Here is an 18,800-nt window from a genome sequence, read left to right as displayed (position 1 = left end):
ACGGCCGGGGAGGACGCAGGAGAGTATACAGACATTACAGCAGGGGAGGACGCAGGAGAGTCTACAGAGAGGAAGGCCGAGGAGGACGCAGGAGAGTATACAGACAGGATGGCCGGGGAGGACGCAGGAGAGTATACAGAGAGGACGGCCGGGGAGGATGCAGGAGAGTCTACAGACAGGACGGCCGAGGAGGACGCAGGAGAGTCTACAGACAGGACGGCCGGGGAGGACGCAGGAGAGTATACAGACAGGACGGCCGGGGAGGACGCAGGAGAGTCTACAGACAAGACGGCCGGGGAGGACGCAGGAGAGTCTACAGACAGGACGGCCGGGGAGGACGCAGGAGAGTCTACAGACAGGACGGCCGGGGAGGACGCAGGAGAGTCTACAGACAGGACGGCCGGGGAGGACACAGGAGAGTATACAGACAGGACGGCCGGGGAGGACGCAGGAGAGTATACAGACATTACAGCAGGGGAGGACGCAGGAGAGTCTACAGAGAGGAAGGCCGAGGAGGACGCAGGAGAGTATACAGACAGGACGGCCGGGGAGGACGCAGGAGAGTCTACAGACAGGACGGCCGGGGAGGACGCAGGAGAGTCTACAGACAGGACGGCCGGGGAGGACGCAGGAGAGTCTACAGACAGGACGGCCGGGGAGGACGCAGGAGAGTATACAGACATTACAGCAGGGGAGGACGCAGGAGAGTCTACAGAGAGGAAGGCCGAGGAGGACGCAGGAGAGTCTACAGACAGGACGGCCGGGGAGGACGCAGGAGAGTCTACAGAGAGGAAGGCCGAGGAGGACGCAGGAGAGTATACAGACAGGACGGCCGGGGAGGACACATGAGAGTATACAGACATTACAGCAGGGGAGGACGCAGGAGAGTCTACAGAGAGGAAGGCCGAGGAGGACGCAGGAGAGTCTACAGAGAGGAAGGCCGAGGAGGACGCAGGAGAGTCTACAGACAGGACGGCCGGGGAGGACGCAGGAGAGTCTACAGAGAGGACAGCCGGGATCGCAGCTGATTCTTTCTGTGACGTAAAACATTACTTAAAAACAGGCAGTGAAATGATTTTGGCAACTTTTTCCAGCAAATTCCCCTTATTTGTGAGGCACTGCGCTTCCGTTCCAGTTGATGGACCGCATCTTTATCCGACCCAGTGCTGGTTATCCATCTTGCGCCCCGGTGTGGAGCGCAGTACTTTCAGACATGCGCACTCGTGGATAACATGTTTCTGGCCCGTTTGCACCTTGCGCTCCGCGGTGGAACGCACCATATCCCGGACACGTGCTCTTAGATTAGGGCAATGCAATGATTGCTGTATCTGCTTTTGTGGACCTCTAGTAACATTGTCTTTTGCATTGCGCATTTGGGGTCAATAATTATCTCTTCTCTCTACACCCATGAACCTGGGGCTGACATGGGTGTAGTGGTCAGTGCATCCATCAACGCTCTGTGAGATACTTAAATGTAGACATCTTGTTATCACGGCACACAATGTTGAACATGTAGACCTGACATCTTGTTTTGTATCAAGCCTCCTGATGAAGCTGATGGGGAAACGCGTGGAGGCAGCTACTCAGGACATGCTCTGATAAGTACCAGATCCATTTATTACCCTCTGACGGCCTTTTGTATAATTTATTTTCTATCATACAGTTTACTGTGCGATGCGTCTGGGCCCTGTCCTGTCTTTACTGTCTGGAACCTCGACAGTAAGAGGAGGGGACCTAGGACTGAGCCCTGAGGAACCTCGACAGTAAAAGGAGGGGACCTAGGACTGAGCCCTGAGGAACCTCGACAGTAAAAGGAGGGGACCTAGGACTGAGCCCTGAGGAACCCCAACAGTAATACGAGGAGAACTAGGACTGAACTCTGACAAACCCCAACAGTAAGAGGTGGGGACCAAGGACTGAACCCTGAAGAATCTCCACAGAAAAAGGAGGAGACCTAGGACTGAGCCCTGAGGAATCTCCACAGAAAAAGGAGGAGACCTAGGACTGAGCCCTGAGGAATCTCAACAGAAAGAGGAGGGGACCTAGGACTGAACCCTGAGGAACCACAACAGTAAGAGGAGGGGACCTAGGACTGAGCCCTGAGGAACCCCAACAGTAAGAGGTGGGGGGACCAAGGACTGAACCCTGAGGAATCTCCACAGAAAAAGGAGGAGACCTAGGACTGAGCCCTGAGGAATCTCGACAGAAAGAGGAGGGGACCTAGGACTGAGCCCCGAGGAACCTCGACAGTAAAAGGAGGGGACCTAGGACTGAGCTATGAGGAACCCTGACAGTAAGAGGAGGGGTCCTAGGACTGAGCCCTGACGAACTCCAACAGTAAGAGGTGGGGACCAAGGACTGAACCCTGAGGAACCTCGACAGTAAAAGGAGGGGACCTAGGACTGAGCCCTGAGGAACCCCAACAGTAAGACGAGGAGAACTAGGACTGAACTCTGACAAACCCCAACAGTAAGAGGTGGGGACCAAGGACTGAACCCTGAGGAATCTCCACAGAAAAAGGAGGAGACCTAGGACTGAGCCCTGAGGAATCTCCACAGAAAAAGGAGGAGACCTAGGACTGAGCCCTGAGGAATCTCAACAGAAAGAGGAGGGGACCTAGGACTGAACCCTGAGGAACCACAACAGTAAGAGGAGGGGACCTAGGACTGAGCCCTGAGGAACCCCAACAGTAAGAGGTGGGGGGACCAAGGACTGAACCCTGAGGAATCTCCACAGAAAAAGGAGGAGACCTAGGACTGAGCCCTGAGGAATCTCGACAGAAAGAGGAGGGGACCTAGGACTGAGCCCCGAGGAACCTCGACAGTAAAAGGAGGGGACCTAGGACTGAGCTATGAGGAACCCTGACAGTAAGAGGTGGGGACCAAGGACTGAACCCTGAGGAACCTCGACAGTAAAAGGAGGGGACCTAGGACTGAGCCCTGAGGAACCCCAACAGTAAGACGAGGAGAACTAGGACTGAACTCTGACGAACCCCAAAAGTAAGAGGTGGGGACCAAGGACTGAACCCTGAGGAATCTCCACAGAAAAAGGAGGAGACCTAGGACTGAGCCCTGAGGAATCTCGACAGAAAGAGGAGGGGACCTAGGACTGAGCCCAGAGGAACCTCGACAGTAAAAGGAGGGGACCTAGGACTGAGCTCTGAGGAACCCTGACAGTAAGAGGAGGAGACCTAGGACTGAACCCTGAGGAATCGTGACAGAAAGAGGAGGGGACATAGGACTAAACCCTGAGGTACCCCGACAGTAAGAGGAGGGGACCTGGGACTGAGCCCTGAGTAACCCCGATATTAAGAGGAGGAGACCTAGGACTGGACCCTGACAGTAAGAGGATGGGGCCTAGGACTGAGCTCTGAGGAACCCTTACAGTAAGAGGAGAGTACCTAGGACTGAACCCAGAGGATCCCCGACAGTAAGAGGAAGGGGCCTAGAACAGAACCTGAGCAACCCCGACAGTAAGAGGAGGGGAACTAGGACTAAACTCTGAGGAACCCCAACAGTAAAAGGAGGAAACCTAGGAATGAGTGTAGCGCTGGCGTCCCTGCCCTCTGCTAGGCAGGGACGCTGCTCCCCTCACCGCTCTGCTGTCAGCGCGCGCTCCGTCCCGGCGTCCTCTCCCCGCTCTGCTGTCAGCGCGCGCTCCGTCCCGGCGTCCTCCTCCTGCTCTGCTGTCAGCGCGCGCTCCGTCCCGGCGTCCTCCTCTTGCTCTGCTCTCAGCGCGCGCTCCTTCCCGGCCCCTGTGCTTAGGGCGCGCGCGCGCGCGCTTCCCTCCTCTTAAAGGGGCCGCGCGCGCCGCCCTAAAGAGTCCCCGGCCAATGGCCGGAGGACTTCATCATATATAAGGCACCTCCTCCAAAATGGAGGTGCCCGAGCAATGTTGTTTGCACCTGTGTCTCACCTGTGCTTCAGCCCTCAGGTCCCGTTGCCAGTTACCTGCCAGTTTCCTGCTAGTTACCTGCCAGTTACCTGCCTGATTCCTGCCTGAATACTTGTTACCTGTCTGCCAGTCTGAGGTCCGACGGTCTGCCTTACTACTCCTGTCAGTCTGTCTAAAGGACCAGCCTGCCCGCTCACCTGGGAGCGCATATCAGCTACCTGCCTGCTTGCCTGAGGTCCGACGGTCTGCCTTACTACTCCGGTCAGTCTGTCTATGGACCAGCTTGCCCGCTCACCTGGGAGCGCTTCTCCGTTATCTGCCTGCTTGCCAGCCCGGAGGCTCCGTTGTCACGTGCTGTGACCACCAGCTATCTCAGAGACTCTTGCCCGCTCACCTGGGAGCGCATCTCCGTTACCTGCCTGCTTGCCAGCCCGGAGGTCCCGTTGTCACGTGCGGTGACCACCAGCTATTCCAGAGACTCTTGCCCGCTCACCTGGGAGCGCTTCTCCGTTACCTACCTGCCTGCCAGCCCGGAGGTTCCGCCGTCACGTGCCGTGACCACCTGCTATTCCAGAGACTCTCGCTTGCTCACCTGGGAGCACACATCTACCATCTGCCTGCTAGCCTACCCGGAGGCTCTGCCATCACAGGTCGTACCTACCCCTTACCCAGAGACTGCCCTGATCACTTGCCGTAACTCCCTGTCCGTTCACCCAGAGACTGCCACCCGCTCCCTTACAAGGGCCGCCCCCTTGTATAGTAGCTCAGAGGTTCCGCCTCCCGGACCCGTTACAGTTTGCTCGGGCCATGGAACCCGGTGGCACCCAAGCTCCCTCGCTCTCGGACCTCTGTCTTGAACTGTCCCGTCAGAAGTCCCAACAGGAGGCCATCCTGGGTCATCTGCGGAATGTTAATACTCGCCTGAACACCCTGTCTGATCCTGCAACTACGGCCAGTACCTTGGTATCCTTTTCCGGACCCCGGCTCTCTGCACCTCCTCGCTTCGGAGGCGACTCCGTCCTGGCTCGGGGCTTCATAAATCAGTGCACCCTGCATTTTGAACTATTGTCCCACCAGTTTAACTCCGACCGAGCCAAAATTGCATTCATCATGTCCCATCTCACCGGGGAGGCTCTGGCCTGGCTAAATCCTCTATGGGAGAGAGGAGACCCCCTGGTGTCCGACTTGCCTGCCTTTCTCACGGCTTTCCGGAAAGCCTTCGACGAACCCGGACGGAGGACCTCATCCGCATCATCTCTGCTACGCCTCCGTCAGGGAAGCCTCACCGTGGGTCAATATGCCATACGGTTCCGTACCCTTGCCTCGGAGCTGGCCTGGGATAACGAAGCTCTGGTATCCGTCTTCTGGGAGGGTCTGTCCGGCCGTATTAAAGATGAACTTGCTGGTCGGGACATTCCTACCACTCTCGATGACCTAATAACTCTTGCCACCCGGATTGACCTACGGTTCCAGGAACGTGCCAAAGAGGTCACCCGTGAAAAGGGGCTTCCACGTCTGGTTCCTACTTTTCTGAAACCCGTCACTCCTTCCGTTTCTCCCCAGGTACACTCTCCTGAGCCTATGCAGGTCGACCAGACCAAGATGGTCAAATCCCGTCAGGACTTTCGCCGTGCCGAGGGGAGCTGCTTCTACTGTGGCAGTAAGGAGCATCGGATCCGTGCCTGCCCGGAGAGGTCGGGAGAACGCCTGTGTCTAGGTTCGCTCAGAGGACTTGATCTAGACAAAAATAAATCCTCTCCATCCCTGCTGCTGTCTGTCTCAATCATCTGCGGGGAGAATCGTTATTCCGAACTAGCCCAACTTGACTCTGGAGCAGCCGGAAATCTTATTTCACTGTCCCTGGTGGAGAAATACCGCATCCCCACCAAACCTCTGGCTGTACCCTTGTCTGTTGTTGCCGTGGATGGGGGCCTCTTATCTCGCCCCATCCAATTCATCACCGAATCCATTACTCTGCAAGTGGGTATGCTGCATTCAGAGAGTATCTCCCTTCACGTTCTGCCTGGACTCTCTCACGCCCTCTTGCTAGGTCTGCCTTGGCTCCAGAGACATGCACCCGTGCTTGACTGGCAAACCGGAGAAGTCCTTCGCTGGGGACAAGACTGTCATAAAACCTGTCTGGTTCCCATCCATTCCGTCCGTCCCTCTCCTATCCCAGCTAATCTACCTGGACTTCCAATTCCTTATTGGTCTTGTGCTGATGTCTTTGATATGGAGGAGGCAGAGACATTACCACCTCATAGACCATGTGACTGCCCCATCGATCCCGCCAGAGTAATGCAGGTGGCCCCCGTGAGTCTAAATTGTCTCCCTCCTGGTAAGACGTTCGTATCGGTACCTGATCGGGAGAGGATCCTACACTGGGGTCATTCGTCTAAACTAGCTGACCACGCCGGTCGGAAAAAGACCCTCCAGCTTATTACCCGGCACTACTGGTGGCCTAACCTGCACAAGGATGTTATGGACTTTGTTTCTGCCTGTGTGTCCTGCGCCCGCAACAAGGTTCCGAGACACCTGTCGGCCGGCCGCCTTCTTCCTCTGCCAGCACCTGCTGCCCCCTGGCAGCATATAGCGATGGACTTCGTAACTGATCTGCCCGTCTCTGCCGGTTGTACGGTCATTTGGGTGGTCGCTGACCGCTTTTCCAAGATGGCTCACTTCATTCCCCTGCCAGGTCTTCCGTCTGCATCCGAGCTGGCTAGAGTCTTTATCCGCCACATCTTCCGTCTTCATGGCCTACCCCTCCACATCGTGTCGGATCGAGGAGTACAGTTCACTTCTCGTTTCTGGAGAGCCACTTGTAAATTGCTAGACGTCACTCTGGACTTCTCCTCCGCTTACCACCCACAGTCTAATGGTCAAGTGGAGCGGATCAATCAGAACCTGACCAGTTACCTCCGGCACTTCGTTAATGCTCACCATTCTGACTGGGTGGATCTCCTGCCATGGGCCGAATTCTCGTACAACAATCACAAGAGCGAGTCTTCCTCCATATGGGAGAGTACCCGGTCCGCACTCCTTCTGTCATCCGAGCGTATGAAAAGGCACGCTGACAAAGGACGTCTGGATCCTCCTCAATTCCGTCCTGGGGATAAAGTCTGGCTCTCGTCCAAATATGTCCGGCTCAAGATCCCTTCCTATAAGTTGGGGCCTCGGTTCATCGGCCCACTGGAGGTTATCAGTCAGATCAACCCGGTGGCCTATAAATTGAAACTCCCGGCCAACTTACGGATCCCTAACTCCTTCCATGTATCTCTCCTCAAACCTGTGGTACTTAACTCTTTTTCCAAGTCTACAGGTACGCCTCTTGCTCCGGTTTCTGCTGAGGACGAGTTTGAGGTAGAGAACATTCTTGCCACCAAAAGGGTAAGAGGAAAGACCTTTTTCTTGGTAGTTTGGAGGGGGTTTGGTCCTGAGGAGAGAACGTGGGAGCCCCGGGAGAATATCCATGCCCCTCTCATCCTAGCTAAATTTCTGTCTGGCCTAAAAAAGGGGGGGCCTAAAGGGGGGGGGGTACTGTAGCGCCGGCGTCCCTGCCCTCTGCTAGGCAGGGACGCTGCTCCCCTCACCGCTCTGCTGTCAGCGCGCGCTCCGTCCCGGCGTCCTCTCCCCGCTCTGCTGTCAGCGCGCGCTCCGTCCCGGCGTCCTCCTCCTGCTCTGCTGTCAGCGCGCGCTCCGTCCCGGCGTCCTCCTCCTGCTCTGCTCTCAGCGCGCGCTCCTTCCCGGCCCCTGTGCTTAGGGCGCGCGCGCGCGCTTCCCTCCTCTTAAAGGGGCCGCGCGCGCCGCCCTAAAGAGTCCCCGGCCAATGGCCGGAGGACTTCATCATATATAAGGCACCTCCTCCAAAATGGAGGTGCCCGAGCAATGTTGTTTGCACCTGTGTCTCACCTGTGCTTCAGCCCTCAGGTCCCGTTGCCAGTTTCCTGCTAGTTACCTGCCTGATTCCTGCCTGAATACTTGTTACCTGTCTGCCAGTCTGAGGTCCGACGGTCTGCCTTACTACTCCTGTCAGTCTGTCTAAAGGACCAGTCTGCCCGCTCACCTGGGAGCGCATATCAGCTACCTGCCTGCTTGCCTGAGGTCCGACGGTCTGCCTTACTACTCCGGTCAGTCTGTCTATGGACCAGCTTGCCCGCTCACCTGGGAGCGCTTCTCCGTTATCTGCCTGCTTGCCAGCCCGGAGGCTCCGTTGTCACGTGCTGTGACCACCAGCTATCTCAGAGACTCTTGCCCGCTCACCTGGGAGCGCATCTCCGTTACCTGCCTGCTTGCCAGCCCGGAGGTCCCGTTGTCACGTGCGGTGACCACCAGCTATTCCAGAGACTCTTGCCCGCTCACCTGGGAGCGCATCTCCGTTACCTACCTGCCTGCCAGCCCGGAGGTTCCGCCGTCACGTGCCGTGACCACCTGCTATTCCAGAGACTCTCGCTTGCTCACCTGGGAGCGCACATCTACCATCTGCCTGCTAGCCTACCCGGAGGCTCTGCCATCACAGGTCGTACCTACCACTTACCCAGAGACTGCCCTGATCACTTGCCGTAACTCCCTGTCCGTTCACCCAGAGACTGCCACCCGCTCCCTTACAAGGGCCGCCCCCTTGTATAGTAGCTCAGAGGTTCCGCCTCCCGGACCCGTTACAATGAGCCCCAACAGTAAGAGGAGGAGACCTAGGACTGGACCCTGATGAACCCCAACAGTAAGAGGAGGGGACTTAAGACTGAACCCTGAGGAACCCCAATAGTAAAAGGAGGGGCCCTAGGACTTATTCTTAAGGAATTTCAGCTGTAAGAGGGGGGGACCTAGGACTGAGCCATGAGGAACCCTGATTAGTAAGATGAGGGGGGCCTAGGACTGAACCCTGAGGAACCCCGACAGTTAGAGGAGAGGACCCTGGACTGAACCCGGAGGATTCTCCGACAGTAAGAAGAGAAGACCTAGGGCTGAACCCTGAGGAACCCCAACAATAAGAGGAGGGCACCTAAGACTGAACCGTGAGGAATCCCGACAGAAAGAGGAGGGGACCTAGGACTGAGCCCTGAAGAACCTCGACTGTAAGAGGAGGGAACCAAGAACTGAGCCCAGTCCGTAAGAGGAGGGGACCTAAGACTGAAACCTGAGGAACCCCGACAGAGGAGTGGACCTTGGACTGAACTCTGAGGAACCCCGATATTAAGAGGAGGGGACCTAGTACTGAAATCTGACGAACCCCGACAGTAAGAGGAGGGGACCTAGTACTGAACCCTGAGGAATTCCGACTGTCAGGAATATTATAAAATATTAATATCAGGAAAATGTCCCTCCATCTGCGTGACGCTCATGTTCACCCCCCTCCCTTATATTCCCTTTCTGCTCAGCACAAAAGCCCCAATTAACGCACGACTGATAAATAGTTATTCACACACGGCCAGGGAAGAAGTGTGAAAACTTCGTTAGGAAGCAGGCCTCTTGTCTCTGAGAGAGCAGGGGGTAATTACTATGTGGGCTTGTGCTAATTTACATGTAACTGTTGAAGACCAGTTCCCCAGCTTCAAAGGGGAATTTGCAGACATGATGACTCCGATATTAGATATGAAATAATATGAGTTCTATAGGTCCGACAATAACGGGACCCATATGTGGAGTAACCAAATCAGCCCCGGAATATGCAGGTATTTTTCCACGGCCGTAACCAACATCGGGGGGCCGTAGTGCAAGAACCCCGGAATAGCAGACTGCAGCGATATGATGCGTAATATCAAAAGAAAGATAAAATCATGAGGGAAAATATGGCGTAGTTTGCGAGCTTCTGCGATTAACGAGCGATGAGTTATCGCAAAAGTCAGCATTTCTAATAAAAATCTACAGGCTGGAGACCGGCCCACATGATATCACCGCAAGGGTCGTGTGGCCAGATCTCCCTTAGGAATAAAGTAATCTATGGGGAAGACAGAAGCACTCATTGCTGGGGGGAATAAGAATTATACGCAAAGGGTCCTGTTCAATAACAGCAATCTGGAGAACCCCCCCTCCCACTATATTGAATCGTCTCCGTGATCGTGTAGTGTAAGTAATTTTCACTCTTTATCCTGTTTATTTTATGTAACTGTTTATGTATTTTAATGCCCCCTTTGTAACATCCTTGTATATATTTTTCCTAAACACTGCCTTCCTTTTGGATTAAATATAAAATTTAATAGTTCTGTTTCTTTTGTTCTGTAATCGTTCTCCTCCCCGAAGCCATAAACGCTACCGGGTTGGTTCCTGACCCGATACAAGTCCATTAATACCGGGCTGTATCAAACCAGAACTGGTGGCAGCATACCATCTGGGGGATTTGAGGAAGGCTGGCAGTGACGGTCAGAGGTGTGGATATATATTACTGGCGCAGTCAGGGAAATATATATATATCGCCCTCACTGCAGAGGGCCTCAAATACCCAGTGGGCTACAGGACGGCCTCTCCGGCGACCACTCGCTCTAGGTGCAGTACCTTGACTGACCTGAGAGGCGAGGGGGCGCCAGAGAGTTGTGCCTGTATTGTGGCGTCACGGATTGGTGACGTGTAAGGGACAACACACCACCGTGTTTTCCCCCGCTGGTAGCAGCTTCCTGGCACTACTTACTCGAGGTGCAGTACCTTGACGGACCTGAGAGGCAAGGGGGCGCCAGAGAGCTGCACCCACCGGCCAGCATTTTCCTGACACCGACAGTAAGAGGAGGGGACCTAGGACCTAACCCTGAGGAATACCGACAGAAAGAGGAGGGGACCTAGGACTGAGCCCTGTCGAACCTCAACAGTAAGAGGAGAGGAGAACTAGGACGGAACCCAGAGTAATCCCGACAATAAGAGGAGGGGACCTAGGACTGAACCCTTACGAACCCCGACAGTAAGAGGAGAAGATCTAGGACTGAACTCTGAGAAACCCCAATAGTAAAAGGAGGAAACCTAGGACTGAACCACGAGGAACTACGACAGTAAGAGGAGGAGAGCTAGGATTCAACCCTGGGAAACCCCGAGACTAAGAGGAGGGGACCTAGGACTGAACCCTGGCGAACCCCCACAGTAAGAGGAGGGGACCTAGGACTGAACCTTGTGGAACCCAGACAGTAAGAGGAGAGGACCTAGGACTGAACCCTGGCGAACCCCCACAGTAAGAGGAGGGGACCTAGGACTGAACCCTGGCGAACCCCCACAGTAAGAGGAGGGGACCTAGGACTGAACCTTGTGGAACCCAGACAGTAAGAGGAGAGGACCTAGGACTGAACCCTGGCGAACCCCCACTGTAAGAGGAGGGGACCTAGGATTGAACTCTGAGAAACCCCAGTATTAAAAGGAGGGGACCTAGGACTGAGCCCTGACGAACCTCAATAGTAAGAGGAGGGGACCTAGAACTGAGCCCTTCGGAACCCCGACAGTAATAGGAGAGGGCGTACAATGTCTTATTATAATGTGACAATGTGGAGTCTGGACGGGAGAGGGAGGAGATCGGAGATAGGGACAACTGTAGATTGTTCAAAACTGTTGGTCATTGATTTTGGAGGTCTCTGTATGTGTGGGGTGTCCTGAGTGGGTGACACACAGTGACTGAGGAGACAGAGGCATGTCTTATTCTATGCCCCTCCCCTTTGTACATTACAGTTGGTTTTCCATGCAGGACAGCTCTTGGATACTGGCAGGAGCAATGTAAGGGAAAGAATGTTCCAGCTCCTATAGTGCTAGCAGAATGCTGTGGAGGAGCCTGTCACTCAGGAGCGGATGGCTGGATATTCGGGGCACTTCCTGGGCATGTTGGACGGTAGCAGGGTCGGCCCTTATGTGCAGGCTCTGTGTGACGGGACGGTGTTGGATGACGACGTTTCCTGCCTGTCTTTGGTTTTATTTTCTCAGGCCTCCAGGATTCCTCCCTCCTTCTTCTTAAAGGGCCGGCGCGGTCAGATCGCCTCCGTGCACTGGCGGATCGCTCGCAGGTTGGTCGTTTTCTCGCTGATCAGTTCTGTTTCCAGTTTTTTTCCTTTTCTCTGTCTTTCACATCAGTTTTTGCTGCTTCTTCACATTCTTCCTGTTTTCAGCATTTTTACATTTCCCTTTTGACATTTTTGCCTCCTCCACATTATTATTATTATTATTAATATTATTGCCATTATTTCCCTGCCGTGAGGCCGGAGTCGGAGGTCAGCGGGGATCTGATTCCGGACCATCAGATGCTGGCGGAGCCCTGAGGTGGGGCAGGTAGGTGGCTGCGCTGATTGTGTAACATGGAGGCCGCGGGTGGAGTCGCTGCTCCCTCCTCCTCCTCCTCCTCTCTGCCTCCAGCTGCTCCCGGTCAGAGCACAACTCCCATCCTCCTCCCCAGACACATTCCTCAGCTCCAGCAGGTAAGTGCCAGGCCGCCGGGATCAGGATTTCTGGGGATCTCTGTGATTCTAGGATCTTTCCTCAGGATCTCTGTGATTCTAGGATCTTTCCTCAGGATCTCTGTGATTCTAGGATCTTTCCTCAGGATCTCTGCGATTCTAGGATCTTTCCTCTGGATCTCTGTGATTCTAGGATCTTTCCTCAGGATCTGTCTGATTCCAGGATCTTTCCTTGGGATCTCTGTGATTCTAGGATCTTTCTTCAGGATCTGTCTGATTCCAGGATCTTTCCTCGGGATCTCTGTGATTCTAGGATCTTTCCTCAGGATCTTTGTGATTCTAGGATCTTTCCTCAGGATCTCTGTGATTCTAGGATCTTTCCTCAGGATCTGTCTGATTCTAGGATCTTTCCTCGGGATCTTTGTGATTCTAGGATCTTTCCTCAGGATCTCTGTGATTCTAGGATTTTTCCTCGGGATCTGTCTGATTCCAGGATCTTTCCTCGGGATCTGTCTGATTCCAGGATCTTTCCTTGGGATCTGTCTGATTCCAGGATCTTTCCTCGGGATCTGTCTGATTCTAGGATCTTTCCTCGGGATCTGTCTGATTCCAGGATCTTTCCTCGGGATCTGTCTGATTCCAGGATCTTTCCTTGGGATCTGTCTGATTCCAGGATCTCTCCTCGGGATCTGTCTGATTCCAGGATCTTTCCTCGGGATCTGTCTGATTCTTTCTTCGGCATCTCTCATTCCTCGGGATCTTGTCTCTCATCATCATGTTGTGATCCTGGGCGCTGGGATCACCGGGTTCGTCGTGGCTGCACATTTCTGAGCCTCCGGTGTATATGTGATCCGCCATGTTGGGCAGGATGGGATCTGGTGCGTTGGCTCAGCATGGTGATGGCGGCCAGTTGTGATTGGTCAGTAGATGCTTCCACCTTCCTCCTCACACTGCTCAGGCTCCTTCTGTGTCCTCTTACCCAGTGATGTGGGGGGTGCAGGACCCTCTGGTAACTCTTCCTGGCAATGGGTCATCTCTGCAGGGGCGGTTGTGTGATGACCCATATGGCCACCATTAGTGTCCTGTACAGGCAGAGATGAGACACTGCAGTGTGGATACCGCTGCGCCATTTACTGTCGTCTGGGTTTGCTGAGAGTTGTAGTCCTCCACCCTCTGGTCTGACAGGAGGCTGTGGTTCCCCAGCAGTGGGTTCCCCGGGGATTTTCGTGCCGCTCCCTTGTTTACCCACTCGCCCATAGATCACCATCATTTCCTGTGTACTGTCTGTATCGTTAAAGGGGCGGCGCTCCTGACGTTCCTGCAGGTACGACTCCAGATGTGCAGTGCGGGGTCAGGTGACAAGTTCAGTCTTGCAGTTCCACATATGCCAGAAAGTTGCAGGAGTCTGCTGGGAGTTGTAGTTCTGCAGAATCCAGGAGAGCAGAGGAGCACCGGGTTCTGTATTTCCTGTGTTGGCTGGCAATACTGGGAGCAGTAGTCCTCCAGTGCTGGCGCTGCACCAGGGTGTTGTCATCCGAAGAGTCAGCGATGGCCAAATTCTGTAATGGATGAAAAAGATCCAGTGCAAACTGCCAGGAAGAGTTGTCAGAGGGACAAAGGCTCCCAGACATGGAGATCACCCAGATCAGCCGCACACCACGGCCCGAGGCTGAGATACACCGGCGCCACGGCCCGAGGCTGAGATACACCGGCGCCACGGCCCGAGGCTGAGATACACAGCTCAGATGCTGTGCTGACATTTAGTGCTGGAGATTTGGGATTTGCTGCAGGAGAACGGAACAGCCAGGACCTCATCTTGAGATCGCACAGCTGCAGCTTCGTCACAGTGTGCACAAGGAATCAGCTGCATAGGAGACTGTGCTATATACAGTGGCATGTAAAAGTTTGTGCACCCCTGGTCAATATTCCTGTTATTGTGAACAGTGAAGCAAGTTGAAGATGAAATGATCTAAAAGGCCTAAAGTTACAGATGACACATTTCATTTGTATTTTAGGTAAAAAAAAAAATATTATATTGTCATATTTTACATTTTAAAAATTACAAAAAGGTAAATGGGCCAATGCAAAAGTTTTGGCATCCTGCATGGTTAGTACCTAGTAGCACCCCCTTTTGAAAGTATCACAGCTTGTAAACACTTTTTGTAGCTTAATTGAGGGATTTTCATCCATTCCAAAAAACCTTCTCGTCTCTCATATCCTCCCTGTCTCACAACCCCAAACAGCTATTCAACACTTTCAATTCTCTCCTCCGTCCCCCAGCGCCTCCTCCCTCTCCTCTCATCTCAGCTGAAGACTTTGCCTCATTCTTCAAGCAGAAGATTGACACCATCAGATAAAGCTTTTGCCTAAAGCCCCCACAGCCCCTCCCCACACCTACTCAACCCTCCTCCTCCAAAACTACATTCTCCACCATTACGGAAGATCAACTTTCCTCTTTACTCTCCAAATCACACCTCACCACCTGTGAACTTGACCCAATTCAGTCCCACCTCATCCCTAACCTAACCACAGTCTTCATTCCAACCCTAACCCACCTCTTCAACCTGTCACTAACAACTGGTGTCTTCTCATGTTTCAAACATGCCGCAATCACACCCATCCTCAAAAAGCCCTCCCTTGACCCTTCCTCTCTGTCTAGCTATCGCCCCATATCACTTCTCCCCTTTGCCTCAAAACTACTGGAACAACACGTCCATTCTGAGCTGTCCTCCCACCTCTCCTCCTCCTCCCTCTTTGACCGCCTACAATCTGTCTTCCGACAGCACCATTCTACTGAAACTGCACTGACTAAAGTCACCAACGACCTACTAACCGCCAAATCCAAGCGACACTACTCCGTCCTCCTCCTTCTGGACCTGTCATCTGCCTTTGACACAGTGGACCATTCCCTCTTACTACAGATTCTCTCATCTCTCGGCATCACAGACTTGGCCCTATCCTGGATCTCCTCATACCTAACAGACCGGACATTCAGCGTCTCCCACTCACAGACCACCTCCTCATCTCGCCCCCTATCTGTCAGTGTCCCCCAAGGTTCAGTTCTAGGACCCCTGCTCTTCTCCATCTACACCTTCGGCCTGGGACAGCTCATAGAGTCTCACGGCTTTCATTATCACCTCTATGCTGATGACACCGATCTACCTCTCTGGACCCGATATCAGCTCTCTACTAACCAGAATCCCACAATGTCTGTCCGCTATCTCATCCTTCTTCTCTGCCAGATTTCTAAAAATATGGATAAAACAAAATTCCTCATCTTTCCACCATCTCATTCACCCCCCCCCAACTGACCTATCCATCAATGTCGATGGCTGCCCACTCTCCCCAGTCCCTCAGGCTCGCTGCCTCGGGGTAACCCTGGACTCTGATCTCTCCTTCACACCACATATCCAAGCCCTCTCCACTTCCTGCCGACTCCAACTCAAAAATATCTCCCGGATCCGCACATTCCTCAACCACGAATCTGCAAAAACACGAGTGCACGCCCTCATCATCTCCCGCCTCGACTACTGCAACCTCCTGCTCTGTGGCCTCCCCTCTAACACTCTCGCACCCCTCCAATCTATCCTAAACTCTGCTGCCCGACTAATCCACCTGTCCCCCCGCTATTCCCAGTCTTCTCTGTCAATCCCTTCACTGGCTCCCCATTACCCAGAGACTCCAGTTCAAGACCCTAACCATGACATACAAAGCCATCCACAACCTGTCTCCTCCATACATCTGTGACCTAGTCTACCGGTACATACCTGCACGCAGCCTCCGATCCTCACAAGATCTCCTCCTCTACTCCCCTCTTATCTCCTCTTCCTACAATCGCATACAAGATTTCTCCCCTATATCCCCTCTACTCTGGAACTCTCTACCCCAACATATCAGACGCTCGCCTACCGTGGAAACCTTCAAAAGGAACCTGAAGACCCACTTCTTCCGACAAGCCTACAACCTGCAGTAACCACCGCTTCACCATACCGCTGAACGACCAGCTCTACCCTCACCTACTGTATCCTCACCCATCCCTTGTAGACTGTGAGCCCTTGCAGGCAGGGTCCTCGCTCCACCATACCGCTGAACGACCAGCTCTACCCTCACCTACTGTATCCTCACCCATCCCCTGTAGACTGTGAGCCCTCGCGGGCAGGGTCCTCGCTCCACCATACCGCTGCACGACCAGCTCTACCCTCACCTACTGTATCCTCACCCATCCCCTGTAGACTGTGAACCCTCGCGGGCAGGGTCCTCGCTCCACCATACCGCTGTACGACCAGCTCTACCCTCACCTACTGTATCCTCACCCATCCCCTGTAGACTGTGAACCCTCGCGGGCAGGGTCCTCGCTCCACCATACCGCTGTACGACCAGCTCTACCCTCACCTACTGTATCCTCACCCATCCCCTGTAGACTGTGAGCCCTCGCGGGCAGGGTCCTCGCTCCACCATACCGCTGCACGACCAGCTCTACCCTCACCTACTGTATCCTCACCCATCACCTGTAGACTGTGAGCCCTCGCGGGCAGGGTCCTCGCTCCACCATACCGCTGCAACACCAGCTCTACCCTCACCTACTGTATCCTCACCCATCCCCTGTAGACTGTGAGCCCTCGCGGGCAGGGTCCTCGCTCCACCATACCGCTGCACGACCAGCTGTACCCTCATCTCTAGTGATGGATAGGTGGCATTCTCAGTGATGTCACCGCTGATCTCTAGTGATGGATAGGAGGCATTCTCAGTGATGTCACCGCTGATCTCTAGTGATGGATAGGCGGCATTCTCAGTGATGTCACCGCTGATCTCTGGTGATGGATAGGCGGCATTCTCAGTGATGTCACCGCTGATCTCTGGTGATGGATAGGAGGCATTCTCAGTGATGTCACCGCTGATCTCTAGTGATGGATAGGCGGCATTCTCAGTGATGTCACCGCTGATCTCTGGTGATGGATAGGCGGCATTCTCAGTGATGTCACCGCTGATCTCTAGTGATGGATAGGAGGCATTTTCAGTGATGTCACCGCTGATCTCTGGTGATGGATAGGCGGCATTCTCAGTGATGTCACCGCTGATCTCTAGTGATGGATAGGCGGCATTCTCAGTGATGTCACCGCTGATGTCTGGTGATGGATAGGAGGCATTCTCAGTGATGTCACCTCTGATCTCTGGTGATGGATAGGAGGCATTCTCAGTGATGTCACCTCTGATCTCTGGTGATGGATAGGCGGCATTCTCAGTGATGTCACCGCTGATGTCTGGTGATGGATAGGAGGCATTCTCAGTGATGTCACCTCTGATCTCTGGTGATGGATAGGTGGCATTCTCAGTGATGTCACCTCTGATCTCTGGTGATGGATGGGCGGCATTCTCAGTGATGTCACCTCTGATCTCTGGTGATGGATAGGAGGCATTCTCAGTGATGTCACCGCTGATCTCTGGTGATGGATAGGAGGCATTCTCAGTGATGTCACCTCTGATCTCTGGTGATGGATAGGCGGCATTCTCAGTGATGTCACCGCTGATCTCTTGTGATGGATAGGCGGCATTCTCAGTGATGTCACCTCTGATCTCTGGTGATGGATAGGAGGCATTCTCAGTGATGTCACCTCTGATCTCTGGTGATGGATAGGAGGCATTCTCAGTGATGTCACCGCTGATCTCTAGTGATGGATAGGAGGCATGCTCAGTGATGTCACCGCTGATCTCTTGTGATGGATAGGCGGCATTCTCAGTGATGTCACCGCTGATCTATTGTGATGGATAGGCGGCATTCTCAGTGATGTCACCTCTGATCTCTGGTGATGGATAGGAGGCATTCTCAGTGATGTCACCACTGATCTCTAGTGATGGATAGGCGGCATTCTCAGTGATGTCACCGCTGATCTCTAGTGATGGATAGGAGGCATTCTCAGTGATGTCACCTCTGATCTCTGGTGATGGATAGGAGGCATTCTCAGTGATGTCACTGCTGATCTCTAGTGATGGATAGGCGGCATTCTCAGTGATGTCACCGCTGATCTCTAGTGATGGATAGGCGGCATTCTCAGTGATGTCACCGCTGATCTCTAGTGATGGATAGGCGGCATTCTCAGTGATGTCACCTCTGATCTCTGGTGATGGATAGGAGGCATTCTCAGTGATGTCACCGCTGATCTCTAGTGATGGATAGGTGGCATTCTCAGTGATGTCACCGCTGATCTCTAGTGATGGATAGGCGGCATTCTCAGTGATGTCACCTCTGATCTCTGGTGATGGATAGGCGGCATTCTCAGTGATGTCACCTCTGATCTCTAGTGATGGATAGGCGGCATTCTCAGTGATGTCACCGCTGATCTCTAGTGATGGATAGGCGGCATTCTCAGTGATGTCACCGCTGATCTCTAGTGATGGATAGGCGGCATTCTCAGTGATGTCACCTCTGATCTCTGGTGATGGATAGGAGGCATTCTCAGTGATGTCACCGCTGATCTCTAGTGATGGATAGGAGGCATTCTCAGTGATGTCACCGCTGATCTCTAGTGATGGATAGGCGGCATTCTCAGTGAT

The 18,800-nt window shown here is 53.7% G+C and overlaps 1 protein-coding gene across 2 annotated transcripts in view; it reads left to right on the top strand.

Moving 5' to 3' along the window:
* The first annotated feature begins 11,532 nt into the window (after window positions 1-11,532).
* The window catches only part of MST1R (macrophage stimulating 1 receptor), an 88,546-nt gene continuing 81,278 nt past the window's right edge, over window positions 11,533-18,800 (top strand). The window contains exons 1-2 of one of the 2 annotated variants that reach the window (XM_073645198.1): window positions 11,533-11,861; window positions 12,053-12,123. The gene's annotated coding sequence lies outside the window, so the exon portion shown is untranslated. Of the gene's footprint in view, window positions 11,862-12,052; window positions 12,124-12,156; window positions 12,270-18,800 lie in introns of those variants that run through there. The other variant, XM_073645196.1, reaches the window with a different exon arrangement.

The sequence above is a fragment of the Phyllobates terribilis genome, unplaced genomic scaffold (genome assembly GCF_046119375.1).
Source record: "Phyllobates terribilis strain yellow unplaced genomic scaffold, ASM4611937v1 Scaffold_8__6_contigs__length_399053987, whole genome shotgun sequence".
In the NCBI taxonomy this organism is placed as follows: domain Eukaryota; kingdom Metazoa; phylum Chordata; class Amphibia; order Anura; family Dendrobatidae; genus Phyllobates; species Phyllobates terribilis.
Note: the sequence above shows the minus strand (reverse complement) of the source record. Positions and strands in the feature narration are given on the sequence as shown.